General features: G+C 41.9%; 1 protein-coding gene across 1 annotated transcript in view; it reads right to left on the bottom strand.

Annotated features, from left to right (window-relative positions):
* Positions 1-14,928, bottom strand: part of LOC126295271 (ankyrin repeat domain-containing protein 65-like) — an 85,423-nt gene extending 70,495 nt beyond the window's left edge. Inside the window, exon 1 of the mRNA XM_049987698.1 lies at positions 14,804-14,928. The gene's annotated coding sequence lies outside the window, so the exon portion shown is untranslated. The remainder of the gene's footprint in view (positions 1-14,803) is intronic.
* Between the last annotated feature and the right edge of the window lie 5,559 nt (positions 14,929-20,487).

Genomic DNA, 20,487 nt, shown 5'->3' with positions numbered 1-20,487 from the left:
GTTTATTAATGAGAGCAGTTCTGGGACCTTTCTATAGACGCTTCTGCAGTTTACTATTAGCACATTAATATTGTTATTCCTTGTTGCATTTTGCCTACTCCTGCCTTGCCGCGTCTCAGGAGGCGTCTTGTCGGGCCTAGGGAGGGAATTCTCTAACCTAAAAAAACCCCATGTGCACTCCACACGTACTCCGCTACCCTCGTAGCCGCTTCCGGCGTGTAGTGCACGCCTGACCTATTCAGGGGGACCCTACTTTTCTCCACCCGATAGCGGAGGTCGAGAAATTTGCACCCCAGCTCTCCGCAGAATCGTCTGAGCCTCTGGTTTAAGCCTTCCACTCGGCTCCAAACCAGAGGACCGCGATCGGTTCTCGGAACGATACTACAAATAGTTAGCTCTGATTCCACCCCGCGAGCGAGGCTTTCCACCTTCACCAACTCCGCCAACCGCCTGTACGAACTGAGGATGACCTCTGAACCCAGACGGCAAGAGTCATTGGTGCCGACATGAGCAACAATTTGCAGTCGGGTGCACCCAGTGCACTACCAGTTTAATAAGCCACGGATGCAAAATACTAACACAAATTCTTTACAGACAAATGGAAAAACTAGTAGAAGCCGACCTCGGGGAAGATCAGTTTGGATTCCGTAGAAATACTGGAACACGTGAGGCAATACTGACCTTAAGACTTATTTTAGAAGAAAGATTAAGAAAAGGCAAACCTACGTTTCTAGCATTTGTAGACTTGGAGAAAGCCTTTGACAATGTTGACTGGAATACTCTTTCAAATTCTGAAGGTGGCAGGGGTAAAATACAGGGAGCGAAAGGGTATTTACAATTTCTACAGAAACCAGATGGCAGTTATAAGAGTAGGGACATGAAAGGGAAGCAGTGGTTGGGAAGGAAGTGAGACAGAGTTGTAGCCTCTCCCCGATGTTATTCAATCTCTATATTGAGCAAGCAGTGAAGGAAACAAAAGAAAATTTCGGAGTAGGTATTAAAATCCATGGAGAAGAAATAAAAACTTTGAGGTTCGCCGATGACATTGTAATTCTGTCAGAGACAGCAAAGGACTTGGAAGAGCAGTTGAACGGAATGGACAGTGTCTTGAAAGGAGGATATAAGATGAACATCAACAAAAGCAAAACTAGGGTAATGGAATGTAGTCGAATTAAGTCGGGTGATGTTGAGGGTATTAGATTAGGAAATGAGACACTTAAAGTAGTAAAGGAGTTTTGCTATTTGGGGAGTAAAATAACTTATGATGGTTATAAAATGTAGACTGGCAATGGCAAGGAAAGCGTTTCTGAAGAGAAATTTGTTAACATCGAGTATAGATTTAAGTGTCAGAAAGACATATCTGAAAGTATTTGTGTGGAGTGTAGCCATGTATGGATGTGAAACATGGACTATAAATAGTTAAGACAAGAAGAGAATAGAAGCTTTCGAAATGTGGTGCTACAGAAGAATGCTGAAGATTAGATGGGTAGATCACATAACAAATGAAGTACTGAATAGGATTGGGGAGAAGAGAAGTTTGTGGCACAACTTGACCAGAAGAAGGGATCGGTTGGTAGGACATGGTCTGAGGCATCAAGGGATCACCAATTTAGTATTAGAGGGCAGCGTGGAGGGTAAAAATCGTAGAGGGAGACCAAGAGATGAATACACCAAGCAGATTCAGAAGGATGTAGGTTGCAGTGGGTACTGGGAGATGAAGCAGCTTGCACAGGATAGAGTAGCATGGAGAGCTGCATCAAACCAGCCTCAGGACTGAGGACCACAACAACAGCAACGATATTTTGATGAAAATGAACGTGCAGGTATTAATGATAGATTATGGTGCTAAATACAATCGTTTGGCGTCCCACTTCCCGCAATCCTATCTCAATGACCTATCCTAGAACATACAGCTTTTGTAGATCACGTTTAGAATGTCACACACTGAAACTCTCAAAATTACGAAGGCGATATGCGTTAATTCTAATACATCAGATTTGTAAACAACCTACTTCTGACAATTGGAAAACAGAAAAGTTAGGTATTAACTATTCCGTACATTTGTACATATGAACTGAACGTAATCGTGTTATAACTTTTAGCCGTAGTAGGCTATGTTCATCAGAGTAATGAGCACTTACACTGCGTAACTGCAAAAATGCCGTTTTATTACCCTGTCAACCCATGTGATGCGATTACAGTGACTTTAATAGACTTTATACGCTTCTAATGAACTGGCGGTTTTTTTACTTGTTTTTTCTGTTTTATTTTTATTTTTTTATTTTATTTTGAGCCTCCTGCCTCCCCTTCAGCCCTACCTTTTCCTCTCCAAAAATGCTGCCATCCTCTGGTGTCGACGCAGCACGTAAAACAGCGTGCTGTGAGTAGCAAGACTTATTGCCAGAAATCGAAAATAAAAGCGGAGACATACTCTGCGATGCCTCCGGCGGCGACGACACTATTCAGAAACACACCTCCCGCTGCAGGTGTAAAGGAATGGGAGATGTTAGAAACGACAAAAAGAAAGGAGTAAATAAAGGCAGAAATGAACGCAACAGAAAATACATGGACGGCAGCTCGCTAAAATGAAAACGGAATTGGCGAGATAGTCCCATCGCCTATAAAATGAACGGAAGAATAAACCTCTAAGACAGATTACGTGTTTTCGAATGGTCTACGAAAATCTCATACAAAGTGTATACAATATCCATGGTACCAATTGCCATAGGATCAGTATCATAAAATAATCTAGTCTAACGATGCCCAGAAGGCCAATGTCAAAACCGGGGTATAGGTAAGTCGAGGGTAGTTTGAAAGTCCGAGTGGGAGAAGAGTCAGGGCTAAACCCAGGCAGTTCCTGTAGGAGGTGCCTTAGTCAGCCAGGAACACCTCTTGGTAACCATGAACCATCGCCTCCTTTAGAAATCTTGCGAAAGTATTGGTATAGTTCCGGTCAGATTCCGCCAGGCGATGCTGGCTCCAAATGTGGTCCATAAAGGAGACAGCATCGGTGAGGCAAAGGTCATATATCGTGAAACTGGTGTGGCCCAAAAGCCACACCATTGCGTTACGTCGTGGTCTGGGGTTGGCCTGAATGTCAGGGGTAAGGAACCAGTCGATGGACAGATTGTCCGGTGTAGTCCCACCGTTCAGCGCTAATAGCACACGTGCAAGGTCCCACACTTCTGTGACGCGGGGGCATAAAAGACGATGCTCCCTGGTGTCGACGTCACCACAAAGGCCGCAAGCAGCCGAGGGCCGTAGGCGAATGGCCGCCAGCCGATCATTAGTGGGGATTAAATAGTTGACGACGCGATACCATAGCACTGAAATGGCCGTGGGAAGGGCTGGGTGATTAATATTGGCCCAAACTTGGTGCCAGATGACCGACGGACGGTGGGTTCGTAATTTGGACGCCGGGGTTATACCCTTTGTCACCAGAAAAATGTGCACGACGTGAATGCGAAACTACACTCCTGGAAATGGAAAAAAGAACACATTGACACCGGTGTGTCAGACCCACCATACTTGCTCCGGACACTGCGAGAGGGCTGTACAGGCAATGATCACACGCACGGCACAGCGGACACACCAGGAACCGCGGTGTTGGCCGTCGAATGGCGCTAGCTGCGCAGCATTTGTGCACCGCCGCCGTCAGTGTCAGCCAGTTTGCCGTGGCATACGGAGCTCCATCGCAGTCTTTAACACTGGTAGCATGCTGCGACAGCGTGGACGTGAACCGTATGTGCAGTTGACGGACTTTGAGCGAGCGAGGGCGTATAGTGGGCATGCGGGAGGCCGGGTGGACGTACCGCCGAATCGCTAAACACGTGGGGCGTGAGGTCTCCACAGTACATCGATGTTGTCGCCAGTGGTCGGCGGAAGGTGCACGTGTCCGTCGACCTGGGACCGGACCGCAGCGACGCACGGATGCACGCCAAGACCGTAGGATCCTACGCAGTGCCGTAGGGGACCGCACCGCCACTTCCCAGCAAATTAGGGACACTGTTGCTCCTGGGGTATCGGCGAGGACCATTCGCAACCGTCTCCATGAAGCTGGGCTACGGTCCCGCACACCGTTAGGCCGTCTTCCGCTCACGCCCCAACATCGTGCAGCCCGCCTCCAGTGGTGTCGCGACAGGCGTGAATGGAGGGACGAATTGAGACGTGTCGTCTTCAGCGAACCCATCGTTCTACCATTCCTAGACCGGCAAGGGAACTTGCTGTTCCAACAGGACAATGCACGTCCGCATGTATCCCGTGCCACCCAACGTGCTCTAGAAGGTGTAAGTCAACTACCCTGGCCAGCAAGATCTCCGGATCTGTCCCCCATTGAGCATGTTTGGGACTGGATGAAGCGTCGTCTCACGCGGTCTGCACGTCCAGCACGAACGCTGGTCCAACTGAGGCGCCAGGTGGAAATGGCATGGCAAGCGCATTCCACAGGACTACATCCAGCATCTCTACGATCGTCTCCATGGGAGAATAGCAGCCTGCATTGCTGCGAAAGGTGGATATACACTGTACTAGTGCCGACATTGTGCATGCTCTGTTGCCTGTGTGTATGTGCCTGCGGTTCTGTCAGTGTGATCATGTGATGTATCTGACCCCAGGAATGTGTCAATAAAGTTTCCCCTTCCTGGGACAATGAAATCACGGTGTTCTTATTTCAATTTCCAGGAGTGTAGTACAAGTTTTCGTTCTGAGCAGAGTACTTCCCGCCGTTCTGGAAACATTGTCGCGAGAGCTGACAATGAAACATAACCCAGCTAGGTAGACAATGAAGTCCATTAGTGCGGCTATTTTTTTTTCTCGAACGATCAGTACTACAGCTCTTTCATTCGGATTACTTATCTGACAAAACAGTTATTTTTCTTCTGCGTTTTTGAAATACGGCGTAATTTCGTGTGAAATTAGTGTACGTTCTTTGCGGCGACAATGGCTTCTTTTGGTACGAGTACAGAGATAACTGTTTGGCACTGTGCACAGTTTCCAGCGATGCGAGGGAGGGAGGGAAGGACCTTAGTTACTGTGAAATTTGACAACCAATTCATTGATGTTATCTCAAAACTTATAGAGTTTCGTTTATAAGTAATGAAAGACAGGGCACGAAAACGATTTTCGCATAAAACCCCAGGCTGCACTGCTCAGAACAGCACCGCAGAACAGGTAGCAAATTCTTAGGGTGCCTGTGGGCTGTTTCCGCCCTAATCCGGGAAAAGCCCGTTTCTCCCAGCAAGAGCCCTGCTCGGCCACCAGCACAGAGTAACAGATTTGTCTGTGCCACCAGGTCGCAGACAGACAGTGCACCTGCGCTGCGGCTGGGCTTCCCAGTTCTTCGCCCCCACTCCTCAGAAGCAGTCATCTGAGGTGCCGACAGAGGACAGTAGCTTTCCTTTATTTTAGTTGGTTGCTTGCAGTTGTTGACACATCTGATGCATTGGATTTTGCTGAAATCGCGTTGAATCTTTCACAGTTGTGCCTCAGTAAAATCAGTGTTAGTGCGAAATTATACTGGTTCAAATGGCTCTGAGCACTATGGGACTCAACTGCTGTGGTCATCAGTCCCCTAGAACTTAGAACTACTTAAACCTAACTAACCTAAGGACATCACACACATCCATGCCCGAGGCAGGATTCGAACCTGCGACCGTAGCAGTCGCACGGTTCCGGACTGCGCGCCTAGAACCTCGAGACCACCGCGGCCGGCAAAATTATACTGTTAACTTCTTGTTTTCTTTTTACTTCACATGAGTGTCGTGAAAAAACGTAAATATAATGATGATTACATCAAATACGGTTTTGCTTCTATACAAAAAAAAATGGTGTGACCAGCCGCAATGTGTTATCTGGTATGAGGTGTTGAGCAATGATTCCGTGAGACCATCTCGTCTGGAACGCCATTTGTGGGCAAAGCATGGTGCATAGAAAGAGAAGCGGAAGGAATTTTTTTGCTGCAAAATGTGATAACTTGAAACGGATGAAGTTGGACACTGCTGGATCTTTCGCTCAGACATCAGAAAAGGTACTGGAAGCCTTGTATGAGTTATCGCTACTTATTTCAAGGACCAAGAAAAGTCATTAGTGGAGAGACACTAGTCAAACCATGTTTGTTGAAGCTGCTGATATTGTTCTTGGGTCAGCAAACAAAAACTTTCTGAAATACCGCTTTCTGACAATACTGTGAAACGTCGGATTGATAAGACATACAACATGAATTCCTTACGGCCGTCAAACAATCGCAGTTTTTCGCAATACAGTTAGACGAGAGTACCGACGTTGCAAATTGTTGCCAACTGCTAGCTTTCGTTCGCTATATAGAAAATGAAGCAATTAAAGAAGAGTTGCTGTTTTCTACAGAGTTAAAGACAACTTCAAAAGCACTTCGTATAATGGCAGCCGTCTCTGAATTCTTTTGTAAAAATGAGTTATCATTATAGAAACTGATGCGTATGACAGACGGCACCCCATCAATGCTTGGATGTCACTCAGGATTCGTGCAGATGGTCAGAGAAAAAAAACCTTAGTGTTACTGCTATCCACTGCGTAATACACTGTCAAGCATTGGCAGCTAAGACGCTTCCAAAGGAACTCAATGGTGTCTTCAAATTGTGCATAAAAATCGTGAATCATATTAAAAAGAATGCGTTAAATTCCAGATTATTTACGGCTCTTTGTGAAGACTTGGGAGCAGAGTATAAAACACTTTTGAACTGAATTGTATGTGGAATTTAGAAAGCCCGGTGTTCATGCTGCATTGGCGTATCTGTCAGATATTTTCGAATCTTACACTGAGATTGAAATTACAAGGTGGGCAGTCAAACATAATTTTTCATCGGGATGGCATCAAAGCGTTTACTGATAAGTTGCAACTATGGAAACGTAAAATGTTAGGCTACAGTTATTCCTGCTTTCTCAGATTGTTTGGAATCCTGGAAGAAGCCCGATTTCACAACGATTTTAAGGATACTGATACTAAGAGTAAAATATTGAACCATTTGCAGCACCTCATTGATGAATTCGAAAGATACTTCCCTAACAGTTGTGATGATAAAATTTATTATAGGTTAGCGACGCATCCATTTCACGTTGACGTGGATGTGTTGCCAGACAGACTACAAGAGGAAGTCTTAGAAATTAAAAATGATTCTGCAGCTAAGTATGACTGAGAAGATGGATAAGCCTTTATTTTGGGTGAAATACTTACGGTGTATCAAAGCACAGCATAACAAGCACTGAAACTGTATTGACCATTTTCACGTACTTATTTGTGCGAAAGAGCATTTTCAGCGGTAGTGGCGATAAAAAATAAGCTTGAAGCAAACTCGGTATTGCCCATTGATTTGGGCAGTTTCTATTATTCAGCCAAGAATTCAAAATCTAAAGCGCTCCAGGCAAATGCTGGGATGGTTCCTTTCAAAGGGCACGGCCGACTTCATTCCCCGTCCTTCCCTAATCCGATGAGACCGATGACCTCGCTGTCTGCTCTCCTTCCCAAAACAATCCCAACCCAAAATCTTGTAAAAATATGCAAGCTCATCCTTCACACTGATTTATTTGTTTGTTACTTGCCACGTGTGTGTGGAAATAATATTTTTATAATAAATACGTCACATTATAAGAGAACTTGTTATTTTCTCATAACTATCCCTACATGTAGGTAATGCTGTAAAATTATAAAAAATATTTCGATGAAACAATATAAAACAAACATAGTGAATCTAATATAAATATAAATACTGCGTGTGATCCTTATGGACTCTGATGTTACGAGTGGTATATTATTTCAACTAATAATAGTATTTCTTCTATATGAAGACAAAGCGAAAGTTTATCCTAGATATGGCAAGCGAAGAGTAGTCCTAAAATCGTATACTGGTGAAGAAATGGGGTGCAGCAAGGGAATGTAATCAAGGTAAGGAACTTGTTTTACTCATACTTTTTAAACTTCTGTGTAGTCTGCAAAATTATTTCGTAACGCCCGCATCTCGTGGTCGTGCGGTAGCGTTCTCGCTTCCCACGCCCGGGTTCCCGGGTTCGATTCCCGGTGGGGTCTGGGATTTTTTCTGCCTCGTGATGGCTGGGTGTTGTGAGATGTCCTTAGATTAGTTAGGTTTGAGTAGTTCTAAGTTCTAGGGGACTGATGACCACAGTAGTTAAGTCCCATAGTGCTCAGAGCCATTTCAACCATTTTTATTTCGTAAAACTGATTTTTTATTTTTTGTCTGGTTCTGAGAACTGGGTCTTTGTCGCCGTTCGGTAACTGTCGTCGTTGACATAAATGCCAACTTATGCGCAGTGACAATTGGGAGCGCTATACGCGTATAAATTAGTAATGTTCGTTAACAACGTGACTGAGTGACTATTTTTGATGAGTGAAAGTAATAAGCTACAGTCAACTTAAAATTATGGCCCGCGTCCACTAATCTGCAAAGGCCGCAAATATTTTTCCTTGTTTACCAAGGACTTTCTTTACTTTAGGAGTGGCTTATAATCACTAGACTAAACTGATGACGTAATAACTGCGACTCGATACATTAGCAGCCCACCATGTTACATGACGTCACCATAAATTTTTCTTGATAATTAATAAAAATCTCTATATTTTTAGTGGGAGGGGGGGGGGGCACGGAAGTTTTCTTTTTGGCAGAAGGGGGGCGTGACAGACAAAAGTTTGGGAACCTTTGTGCTAGAATGTCAGGAAATGTGACGTCAGTGGCTTCACGTGCTCCAGTGACCTGCAGTCCAAAATTTTAACTTCTCGTAAAGTTGTTCCGTGGTTTAACGAAATAAAATCCATATTTTGATACGGGATTCTCTTAAACTTTTTTAGCAATCGCCTCTGCAATTTTTTAAATTTTGGCTGATCCGCTAAAAACACGTACAGAACTCATGCAGTTCGACACCGGTATCGACTAATGTTTTCGGGAGTAGCGAATGAAACATTTCTAGTGTCATTAGAAGCTGCACATAGAAGTTTAATTGCGCTATTACTGTTGTTACTCTAACGTTAAGTAAACATGTTGGCTTCGCAGATATCTGATAGCGTTGCTTCCACCAACAGTCTTTTTCGACACAGACATGAACAATTTACAATCTTTATGCATAACAAAAGTGCATGTAAATCGACAGTATTTAACATATCTATAATGCGCAACTATGTCAGGCGTAATGTTTTCTTAGCGCGCAAGTCTTAATGCCACAAAGGGCAAACATTGCGTTTTATTGACACACAAAGTGGGGTTAGTGTTGTGTTCGGCCCAGCACTATAATTAGTTGCGGTGCGAGGCAGATCTGTAGCACAACCCGAGGTCTAGGTTAGGTTGGAACGTAACAATATTAGGTTCTGACTTTGCGAAGCCAATTAATGTGAAAGGGAAAAAAAAAGTGGTTGTAACGTATTGACCGGTAGCGAAGCCTACATCCGCGCCGTGCTGAAAAATGCAACGAAATCAAATATCTGAAGCTTTTAACGTGTATAGCACCAGATCGCTTTGTCTCACAGCACAAGAGACACGTAACAGAAACAAATGCGAGCGCGCGCGCACACACACACACACACACACACACACACACACACACACACACACACACACACTAAGGAATTTAATTCATGATGCACGAATATTATGCTAGTTTGTAACACAAACACCTAAAGCTAGAAAATTTTATCAAAATGCAATAAAACCTGGCAAGGATGGAAGCATAGTGTAGGAATTGGCAATAGATCTTAAGGATAAAAAACGTGTTGGGTATGATTAGGCAGAAAGTCCACTACAATATGATTACTCAATAGCAAAACAAACAGTGCAAGCAACATCCGGCTTCGCCAACTCCCAACAGCAGTTCTGTCTTTCAACAAAAGCAAAACGTTGGGCTACGGTAGGATAGTCATTCACCACAACCTTACTTTCACACCATCATCATCATCATTTAAGACTGATTATGCCTTTCAGCGTTCAGTCAGGAGCATAGCCCCCTTATAAAATGCCTCCATGATCCCCTATTCAGTGCTAACATTGGTGCCTCTTCTGATGTTAAACCTATTACTTCAAAATCATTCTTAACCGAATCCAGGTACCTTCTCCTTCGTCTGCCCCGACTCCTCCTACCCTCTACTGCTGAAACCATGAGTCTCTTGGGTAACCTTGCTTCTCCCATGCATGTAACATGACCCCACCATCTAAGGCTGTTCGCCCTGACTGCTACATCTATAGACTTCATTCCCAGTTTTTCTTTGATTTCCTCATTGTGGACACCCTCCTGCCATTGTTCCCATCTACTAGTACCTGCAATCATCCTAGCTACTTTCATATCCGTCACCTCAACCTTATTGATAAGGTAACCTGAATCCACCCCGCTTCTTTCGCTCCCATACAACAAAGTTGGTCGAAAGATTGAACGGTGCACAGATAACTTAAGTCTTGGTACTGACTTCCTTCTTGCAGAAGAGAGTAGATCGTAGCTGAGCACTCACTACATTAGCTTTGCTACACCTCGCTTCCAGTTCTTTCACTATGTTGCCATCCTGTGAGAATATGCATCCTAAGTACTTGAAACCGTCCACCTGTTCTAACTTTGTTCCTCCTATTTGGCACTCAATCCGTTTATATTTCTTTCCCACTGACATTACTTTCGTTTTGGAGATGCTATCACAAAATAGTAAAAATAATGCATTTAGTGTTCTTCGCTGTCTGAAGCACACTGGCGTAATACCACATAGATCTGTACTGTAATTAGTTCATAACGAACAGAGGACGTCTATTTGAACGAAAAAGTGAAAGCGCGGCGTTCGATTGTATTCGTAAACTTGCGCCCTATGTGTATATGCTGTTTCGATGAATTTCGTGTTCAAAAAGGCTTTTTTTTCTTTTTAATAATATACGGTGGGGAGGGGGGGGGGGGGGGGATAACGCAGAACGTGACAATGGCACATCCAGACACTAAGCTATGGAGGAACGTTCGATAAGAGTCATCTAGTCATGGGGAGCTCGTGAATGAGTCGTTCAAATCAACGCGTCATTCCAGTGAAGTGTGAACTAAACACTCATTTTCAATGAACTGGTACTTCAAACTCTTCACAGATAGCATACTCCACACTTTTTCTAGTTCACTCACTCTCTTCCCCTCTCCCTCTCCCACCACATCGGCGCGTCTACGAGTAGCCTACCGTTGGCAGCGCTTGAGGACAAATGAATATTAAAGATACAAACGAAGAGGCTGGCTGTTTGTTAATAACACTGAAAGTGGGATTTTACCTGAAATCTTACCAATGACTACAGGTGACAGTTCACGTTTTGAATCTGGAGGGTTATTATTCTCAACAAAAATAAAATCTACAGGAAAACTTCTGAATAATTACTTAACGTAGGTATATAGACTTTATAACAGTGATAAACATTCTATTTTGGTTTAAATTTTAAAAGGAACATAAAATTCGTTGGTAGTCCTAGTTTTCAGTCCATGAATACAACAAATGATGTTTCATTTGGCAGATAAATACTTTTTTGAGCGCTTCATGAGAAAATGTCGAGCAAAATTAAATGTAATACTTTCTTCATGTGTGACAGGCTTGTCTGTTTATCTTTCCTTTGTCCCCTTCGACCATGCTCTATATCAAACGCTATAAGAGCGCAAAACGTTGCGTGCACGTTACTGCATATTTCGGCCATCTGTTGGTAAAATTATGAAGTATTACGAAGCTTTACTGTACGTGCGAGGCGAAGCGAGCCAACTTCGCCAGGCTTCTGTACTTCGTGAATTAACTACTTCATTTGAACGCTTCACGGCAAAGAGTGAAATGAATGAAGTAGTTCGCGGGAATGAACGAGTTCGACTCATCTCTAGAGTCGTCCGATTTTGAACAATGACAGAAGTAACATGTGACTAACGCCGTAAACAATATGGCGACTATGTTCTTACCGAACATTCCTCTTGAGCCAAATATTACCTAACAAAATTAGCGCCATGTTTCGATCATCGCACGTTATTCTTGCTCACAATAACAGGTCCATTAATAATAAACAGGGAATTATTAAAGCATATAAATCTTCCGTCCTTGACTCTAGTTTAGCAGGGGACACAATCCGTCGGTTTTGACCAATGACTTCAGAATTGGCCAGACAGCATGTATTACAAAGATGAAAGATATGAGAAGAATGTTCAGAAACAAAGGAATGCAAGGGAGAAAAACTGTACTTCACATATATAAGGGCCAGTAGTATTTTCACGTTAACGATATCGCGTGTTTGTACCTTATAATTTCTCCGCAAAATACAATGGAAAGATATGAAAAAATATATTACTAGCAAAGAATACACAACGTTAAATGTGTGTCAGTTGAATCTCGAAACTTTCGAACTGTATTGCTTTAGTGCAGTACGGGATACAAGTTCAGCGTACGTCGATTTCTTCGTTTTCACTAGCATTTCTGTCCTGTTCTTCACTCGAACGATGTATCAAACCCTAAGTGGGAAACGGGATACAAATTGTAGATGTGTTTATTTCGTCTCCGCTATCTTTTGTTACGTACATATCAGTACTACCAATGACAGAAGGACCTACGTATGTAATATATGTATACCATACTTCCGTTGACCTCTATATATGTACACTGGAAACGAAAAGGTGGAAACAGATGTACGTTACATTTGCAACCTGTACCTCAATTGAACTACACGGAGACAAGACGACACATGTACAATTTGTATCCCGTACTTCACTATGGGGTACAGTTTTCTTGTTGCCTTGGACGCTAATAGTATCCCACTAGTTACATCTGTTATCTTGCTCGCCAATTGACATATACAGGGTGAGTCACCTAACATTACCGCTGGATATATTTCGTAAACCACATCAAATACTGACGAATCGATTCCACAGACCGAACGTGAGGAGAGGGGCTAGTGTAATTGGTTAATACAAACAGTACAGAAATGCACGGAAGTATGTTTTTAACACAAACCTACTTTTTTTAAAAATGGAACACCGTTAGTTTTGTTAGCACATCTAAACATATAAACAAATACGTAACCAGTGCCGTTTGTTGCATTGTAAAATGTTTATTACATCCGGAGATATTGTAACCTAAAGTTGACGCTTGAGTACCACTCCTCCGCTGTTCGATCGTGTGTATCTGAGAGCACCGAATTACGTAGGGATCCAAAGGGAACGGTGATGGACCTTAGGGACAGAAGAGACTGGAACAGCACATTACGTCAACATGCTAACACCTTTTTTGGTCTTTTTCACTGACGCACATGTACATTACCATGAGGGGTGAGGTACACGTACACACGTGGTTTCCGTTTTCAATTACGGAGTGGAATAGAGTGTGTCCCGACATGTCACACCAAAAGATGTTCGATGTGGTGGCCATCATTTACTGCACACAATTGCAGTCTCTGGCGTAATGAATGTCGTACACACCGCAGTACATCTGGTGTAATGTCGCCGCAGGCTGCCACAATTCGTTGTTTCATATCCTCTGGGGTTGTAGGCACATGACGGTACACATTCTCCTTTAACGCACCCCACAGAAAGAAGTCCAGAGGTGTAAGATCAGGAGAACGTGCTGGCCAATTTATGCGTCCTCCACGTCATGGTAATGTACATGTGCGTCAGTGAAGAAGACCAATAAAAAGGTGTTAGCATGTGGATGTAATGTGCTGTTCCAGTCTCTTCTGTACCTAAGGTCCATCACTGTTCCCTCTGGATACCTACGTAATTCGGTGCTCTCCGATACACGATAGAACAGCGGAGGACTGGTACTCAAGCGTCAACTTTAGGTTGCAATATCTCCGGATGTAATTAACATTTTACAATGCAACAAGCAGCACTGATTACGTATTTGTTTATATGTTCAGATGTGCTAACAAAACTAACGTGGTTCCATTTAAAAAGAAGTAGGTTTGTGTTAAAAAAACATTCTTCCGTGAATTTTTGAAAGGTTTGTATTAAACAGTTACACTAACCCCTTTCCTCGCGTTCGGTCTGTGAAATCGGTTCTTCAGTATTTGATGTGGTTTACGAAATATATCCAGCGGTAACGTTAGGTGACTCACCCTATATAGTGTCAGTGTAAAGGCGAAGTGAAGGACGGGATACAAATTTTAGTTGTGTCGGGGGTTTCGCCTGTAATATAGCAAGTATACATTCGAAAATGTGTCGCTGATACTAGTGCTGGGAAACGAAAGAAGATCGACAGCTGAGAAATTTCCATTACTTACTTCACAACGCGAAAATACACATATTGGTGGAATAAAACAGAGAACTATGTGAAAATAGTGAAATGCAGTAAAAGACGCAAATGTAAAAGTGAACTTAACACACGGAAATATCGAGGAATAACCGAATCTCGCGTAGACAGACAGTAACGAAAATTACATACCCACAAACAGACAAATCCATTCCTATAATGAAAATAGGACACTAAATATTGTTCTACAACAACTAATACTCAAAATTACCTCAATATCATTACGAATAATTATTTTAATGTACAATGATAAACACTTCTCCGAAGCACAGAACTGTTTCATTATCTTGCCTCGAAGTGAAGACATTACTATGACTAATGTATGACGTCACTGGTCAAAGCCGACGGGTTGTATCCCCTGCTTCACTAGACCCCCGTCGTTTGTTTGTGGGGATCTTAGTCACTGTTACGTACCGGTAACAGAACAGTAGGTACATATGACACCAGCAGTTTTTGACGTTGCTGTATTGTAGAGAAGCGTCCCGGACCATTGATCACTGTAAGCAGTTTGGAGATATTGTATCAGAGGCCGGCTGGCCGCCTTACCTTGCTCTGCTACTGCGACGCCTCGCCTCCCTGTCAGAACTGAGCCGCACACAAAAGCAAAAGCCCGGGCCGCCCCATACGACGCTGACGTCACAGGGCGGCGTTGCCGGCGCACCCCCGCCTTCACCTGTCCACATCTTTCGAAGATAATTGACGGTTAAGTGTGGCAGCATCACTCTGAGATTATTGCACAGAGTAAATATCTCTGGAGAGAACATTGCGTTCTGCGCATGTTGTCAACATTAAACCAGCATTGTCACGTGTTTTCGGGACTTCGCTGTGCGTGTGTGCTTTGCGCAGAGTTTGAAGTTCATTATATCAAGAGTTTTTGTTGTGTTTTCACCGTTTGTTGATAGTGTAATATAGACGTGGGCAAACTGAAACACACAACTGTCTCGAAACAAATGAGACGGTACAATACAATGTTTCGAGACAGTGAAACAGTTTGTGTTTCCTAATTGTATAGACCTACACACGATATCATACTGGGTGTCTTCTGTATAAATATTGCCATAGACACAAATGAGGTGCGATAACGCCAATCATATCGCAGAAAGTATTAAAATTTCGCTTAGGTGTCTTGGTAGTTTCGTATTTCCTGTAGCAAATGCGCTGATTTCGTGTCATGTGACTTTCATATTTTCCAACTGGCTGAGGTCAGAGTTTGTATGTTTGACATAGCAGATTTTGCCAAACTCGTTTCCCTGTATTCTAGTGCCTAATTTTGATAGGTTTTATGAGTGATGATCTGTATGTGCCCTTGAACTGGCATATCATGAGATATAATTTATTGAGATAGCATTCTGGGAAGCGAGGCACTGAATTAACATTTATGAGTGATCCGTTCACACTTTTCTTATTCACGATTAGATTTTCCATTGGTTTCGGTATGTTTCCTTGAAGTATAACATCCAGACTAAAATTTTAAACAATTCATACAGTGTAATGCCTTTGTGATACATATATCATGGCAGATCTGGCTCTACACCACTTACAATCCTTGTTAAGGAAGTTTGTTTGAAGTACAGGTGTATGGAGTTCCCTCAAGTACTCACAACAAGCAGATATATTATAATTTTATAACTAACTTCTCCAGGAAATCAGAGATAAAGTTGCTGTCGAAATGTTATTTTATTACAATATCTGAAAACCATAAACAAAAGTATCAAAGTACTGTTGTTGATTTTCCTGAGAATTATCTGTGATCAATATACAAGATGCCTATATTGTGTAATAACCAAACATAGCACATCTGCAACACACAAACATATACTTACATAAATCAGATAATTATTCTCGAACACATAAATAAATAAACAAACTCAAAAAATGAAACTCACTTAATGGTGAGCGAAAACATAAGTGTCTTCTGTGTGCAACAAATCTGAGAAACTGCTCTTGTAAGGTGGCTACATTTAATATTTAGTGGCCTAAACAAAATACAGTTAAATACAAATTCAGTGCACATTGGCCAGAGAAGAACAAAATCATCAGAAATTTTACTGTTTCATTTCTGAGTAGATCTACTGTACCTATTCTAAGTTGTAGTTTAGAAATATTTTTATACTTTTTAGCTTGAAAGACGGGATCGTCTATCTGTTATTGTTTGCTCCTGCTTTGAAAATATGCCCTCGCATGGAACAGCGGTGGCCAGAACACAAAGACGTCGTTTCATTATTTCAAACAGCATAGGAAGCAACACATGATTTTCTTTCCACCTCAGCAATGGAACTTGTGATCTGTGTGTCAGTGGCATTTTCATATATTTATCAAGCTCGACTATATTTGGGCACGTGTATGTTATAAGAGATGTGTAATTTAAATGAATGTTTTTCACACTTATTATTTTGAATACGAATAGTGTGCGTTATCTTATTGTTTGTTGGTGTTTATGTAGCAGATATTACGCCATTTCCGAATAGGGAGTCAATTTGAAACGAAGCTTTATTTTTGGAAACCGTAAGCTTCGCGCTGTTGTGCGGTAAAAAGATTTCGACACACTTAAAGTGTTTAATGAAGTGAGTTGTTAAACGTGTTTCAGTATCTGTACCGTGACCGAATCTCGTCCGAGACAGAGCGGAATGTAACGTCACTGTTTCGACACAATTAGTCCCTTCCAAGCATAAGTGGACTGAAACTGCGTTATTTTGAAAAAGCGATACAGTTTCAGTGTCTGGCTCGAGATCGAATCTGGTCCCGTTTTCCGTGACAGAGCGCTATGAAACACCACTGTTTCGAAACATTGAAACGTAGCAGTTTCGAAACACTGAGACAGTTCTACGTATCGATACACTGTGTCGATACATAGACACAGTGGCCAAGTCTAGTGTAATAGCTATGGTGAATTACTGTTGTTGCTACGGATGCAAAGAAACATGAGTGGATGGAGGGATGGGTACTATGTTTAAAAATTTCGAGACGCATTATATTTAAGGCTTGATTCTATAGACCTATTTTTCTACGATTTTATGACTATATGATAGATATTACGGCTCGTACAAAAGCTTACAAACAATCGCTTACTCTCGTAAATTTGCTAGTGGAACAGGAAGGTGAATGTTTATTTGTTTCAGCAAATACAATCCTCCATGCATTTATTAGTGACTTGTCGATTATGTATATAGATTGGAAAGGCGGGAGACAGATAAATTCAATAGAGTGGGAGTCTGTAATTGTCTTCGTATAATATGTGTGTCCAAACCTTTTTGTTTACTATAAAGTTACATTAGGAGGCCATATTAAGTGTGTCTAGGACATGGAGAATGATTACGTGTGATTTATATTTTAGTTTCCCGAAGGATGAACAACGAGTAAAGATGTGACTCCAGTAAATAAGGAGGAGTAATTTTCTCCCCCCAAAATTCCGAAGTATGTTCAAAACACTTCGAAGAGGATTGTTTAGACAGAGAAAAATTCGGACGTGTTTGACTAAAGGTAGATGCTATACCAACTGTTTTTAATTTTCCACAGCACCTACTACCAATTTCTGCATTCAGCTTAAATACATTTTGTGCACAAATCAAATAAAAAACCCAATGGTGTAACTAATCAAAGTACACAGCCATCTTCTTTGGTGTATTTTGCCTTCAATTTATTTTCTTCGCCATTTGTTTAGAAGCGTAAAAAATTATTAAACATGTCCCCAAACTCTTTCATTTGTGTCACTTTCCACTTCCCTTAATGGTGTTACATGGGTTGACTGTCACATGACCAACTGCATTTGCTTTACAGTACATTTATTTTCCGATCGCCTTTTCTTCCCCTTCTTACTCAGTCTGCTATTTATTTAATAAACTGGAAGCAAGTACGTAAAATGCGTTAAATAAACACTTCAAAGTGTCACCAGAAAGAAAAATTGTGCTTCAGGTCGCAAAAACGAGAAAATAAATACGCAACAATAGCAGAAAAATAGGACGAATTAGCAGGGATATAATCGCTAATGTGTGGAAAATTCGATGTTTTTCAGACGCTTGTAAAAGTACTAGCGTACTGTCAAGTCGTTTTGCAAGACCATCACTGCAAAAATGTACGTCAGGTCTGTAATACTATAAAGTGCCGTATCATACCGAAAACTACCAAAAATCGAGTGCATCTGAACTGTGACACCTACCGCAAAGAAGCAGAATGCAATATCACTTGTCCTTAAAATTTACGTAGCTGGTTTATTCCTGGTAGCAAATGGATACTATTAAAATGTCTGCGCAATATATATAAATGATCCACGACACTACGAAAAGAATCCGTCTGTACTAGGGATGTAGTGACATTCTAAATATACAAGGCGCTATACGGACTAACACACGACGTCCCGAGAACACGTGACCAGGCCGGCAATGTATGTTGACAATACAAAATTGTTCTGCGCATGTGAATTCTCACTTCAGAGATATTTACTCTATGGATTATTGACGGCGTGCTTCATTTTTTTTCGTCTTTTTTAGGTTCACAATCTGTGATATCAAGAAACGAGACGTTTCGGGAAAAAATGGCCCTGCTGATTAAGTGTTCGTAAAACGTTTAATAACCATTCCGCATGTCTCATAATCTTCACACACGTACTTGGGCGTCCGTAGAAACCATTGATATCTATTTAGTATTTCTCTTTTTCAGAAATAGATTCCTTTGATTCCTAAGCAATAACCATACCCAACAGTATGGACTAGAAGGCAGTGCATGATTTAACATGTAACTAACGTCGTTAGTTGTGGACCAATTTTATTGATATTACACACAGTGTATGTTCCACATATGGAGCACATGTATGGAAGAAAACACCATCTAATTGACCTGCATTTGCAGCTTCGTAACAGTGGCGGCTCGCCAGTATACATTCTGGGTGTTCACAAATTTTTAGTCAGAAAAATTTCAGACTGTGAAATGAATAGCATCTGCTGTATAATAGTTACGCTTGTATAGTTTGTATAACTACAGCTATTGCCAATAATTGTAATAACAATAGTAATAATAATAATAATAATAATAATAATAATAATAATAATAAAATGCATAACTCGTCTGACAAAGGAAAGAAGTGTTTTTGTGGACTTTTGTATCTAATAAAATATAGCTTAGGGCAATAATGAAATAACGTGTAAGCACTCGCAACAATCCATTTCGTATTTTTGCTTACGTGGGTGTTTTTCGCGCTTTCCCATTTTTTTCGGACAAATATACAAGATCGCTGACAAACGTATTAATTCAAGAATTTACTTCCGGGCTCAAAATCAGACATTCTTACACTGCACCCACAAGACTTGTGGTAACTGTGCACTTTCTTGTTAATGTTAGCCTGTAATCCGCTCATTTACTTTCGTTATTCTCAGTCATAGGACCTGTTGTCGCAGGCCCCTATTTCTTTGGCGGCTAACTTTTGTTGGTAACCTACTTTTCTGTTCCCAGAATGAGATTCCCACTCCGTAGCGGAGTGTCCTCCGATGTGAAACTTCCTGGCAGATTAAAGCTGTGTGTCGCACCGAGACTCGAACCCGGTACCTTTGCCTTTCGCGGGCAAGCATTCTACCGCCTGAGCTACCCTAGCACGAGTCACGACCACTCCCCTCACAGCTCTACTTTTCTGTTTTAAAACAGATTCAGCATAGTTCGTGTTTACACTGCACGCAATAGCCGATATTCGCATACTAAACAACCAACTTCAAACACAATGTGCCATTTGTGGAAATGGTCAAACTCAAGTAGTAATGTCTACCAACATGGTCACTTGACTAGAATACAAATGAGGCGCTGAGGTCCATAAGGATCTAAAGCACACCGCTGTCGATCCCACACAATTTTAGAGAAACCAGTGGATACAGCTTCTCGTGAATTTTCATAACTATATACAATTTGGGTCTACAACACAGATAGCCGGCCGGAGTAGCCGAGCGGTTCTAGGCGCTACAGTCTGGAACCGCTAGTCCGCTGCGGTCGCAGGTTCGAATCCTGCATCGGGCATGGGTGTTTGTGATGTCCTTAGGTTAGTTAGGTTTAAGTAGTTCTAAGTTCTAGGGGACTGATGACCACAGCAGTTAATCCCATAGTGCCCAGAACCATTTGAACCATTTTTACAACACAGATAAACCTAACTCACCATAACATCAATATATTTTAGAAGTATGAATAAATACTACTATCTCACAATCGACGGTGATGTGCTTTAGGTCCTAATGATACAAGGAAAACTCTCA

Source organism: Schistocerca gregaria, chromosome 11, assembly GCF_023897955.1.
Source record: "Schistocerca gregaria isolate iqSchGreg1 chromosome 11, iqSchGreg1.2, whole genome shotgun sequence".
NCBI classification, from domain to species: Eukaryota; Metazoa; Arthropoda; class Insecta; order Orthoptera; family Acrididae; genus Schistocerca; species Schistocerca gregaria.
The sequence above is the reverse complement of the archived record's forward strand: the minus strand, read 5'-3'. Positions and strand labels throughout refer to the sequence as shown.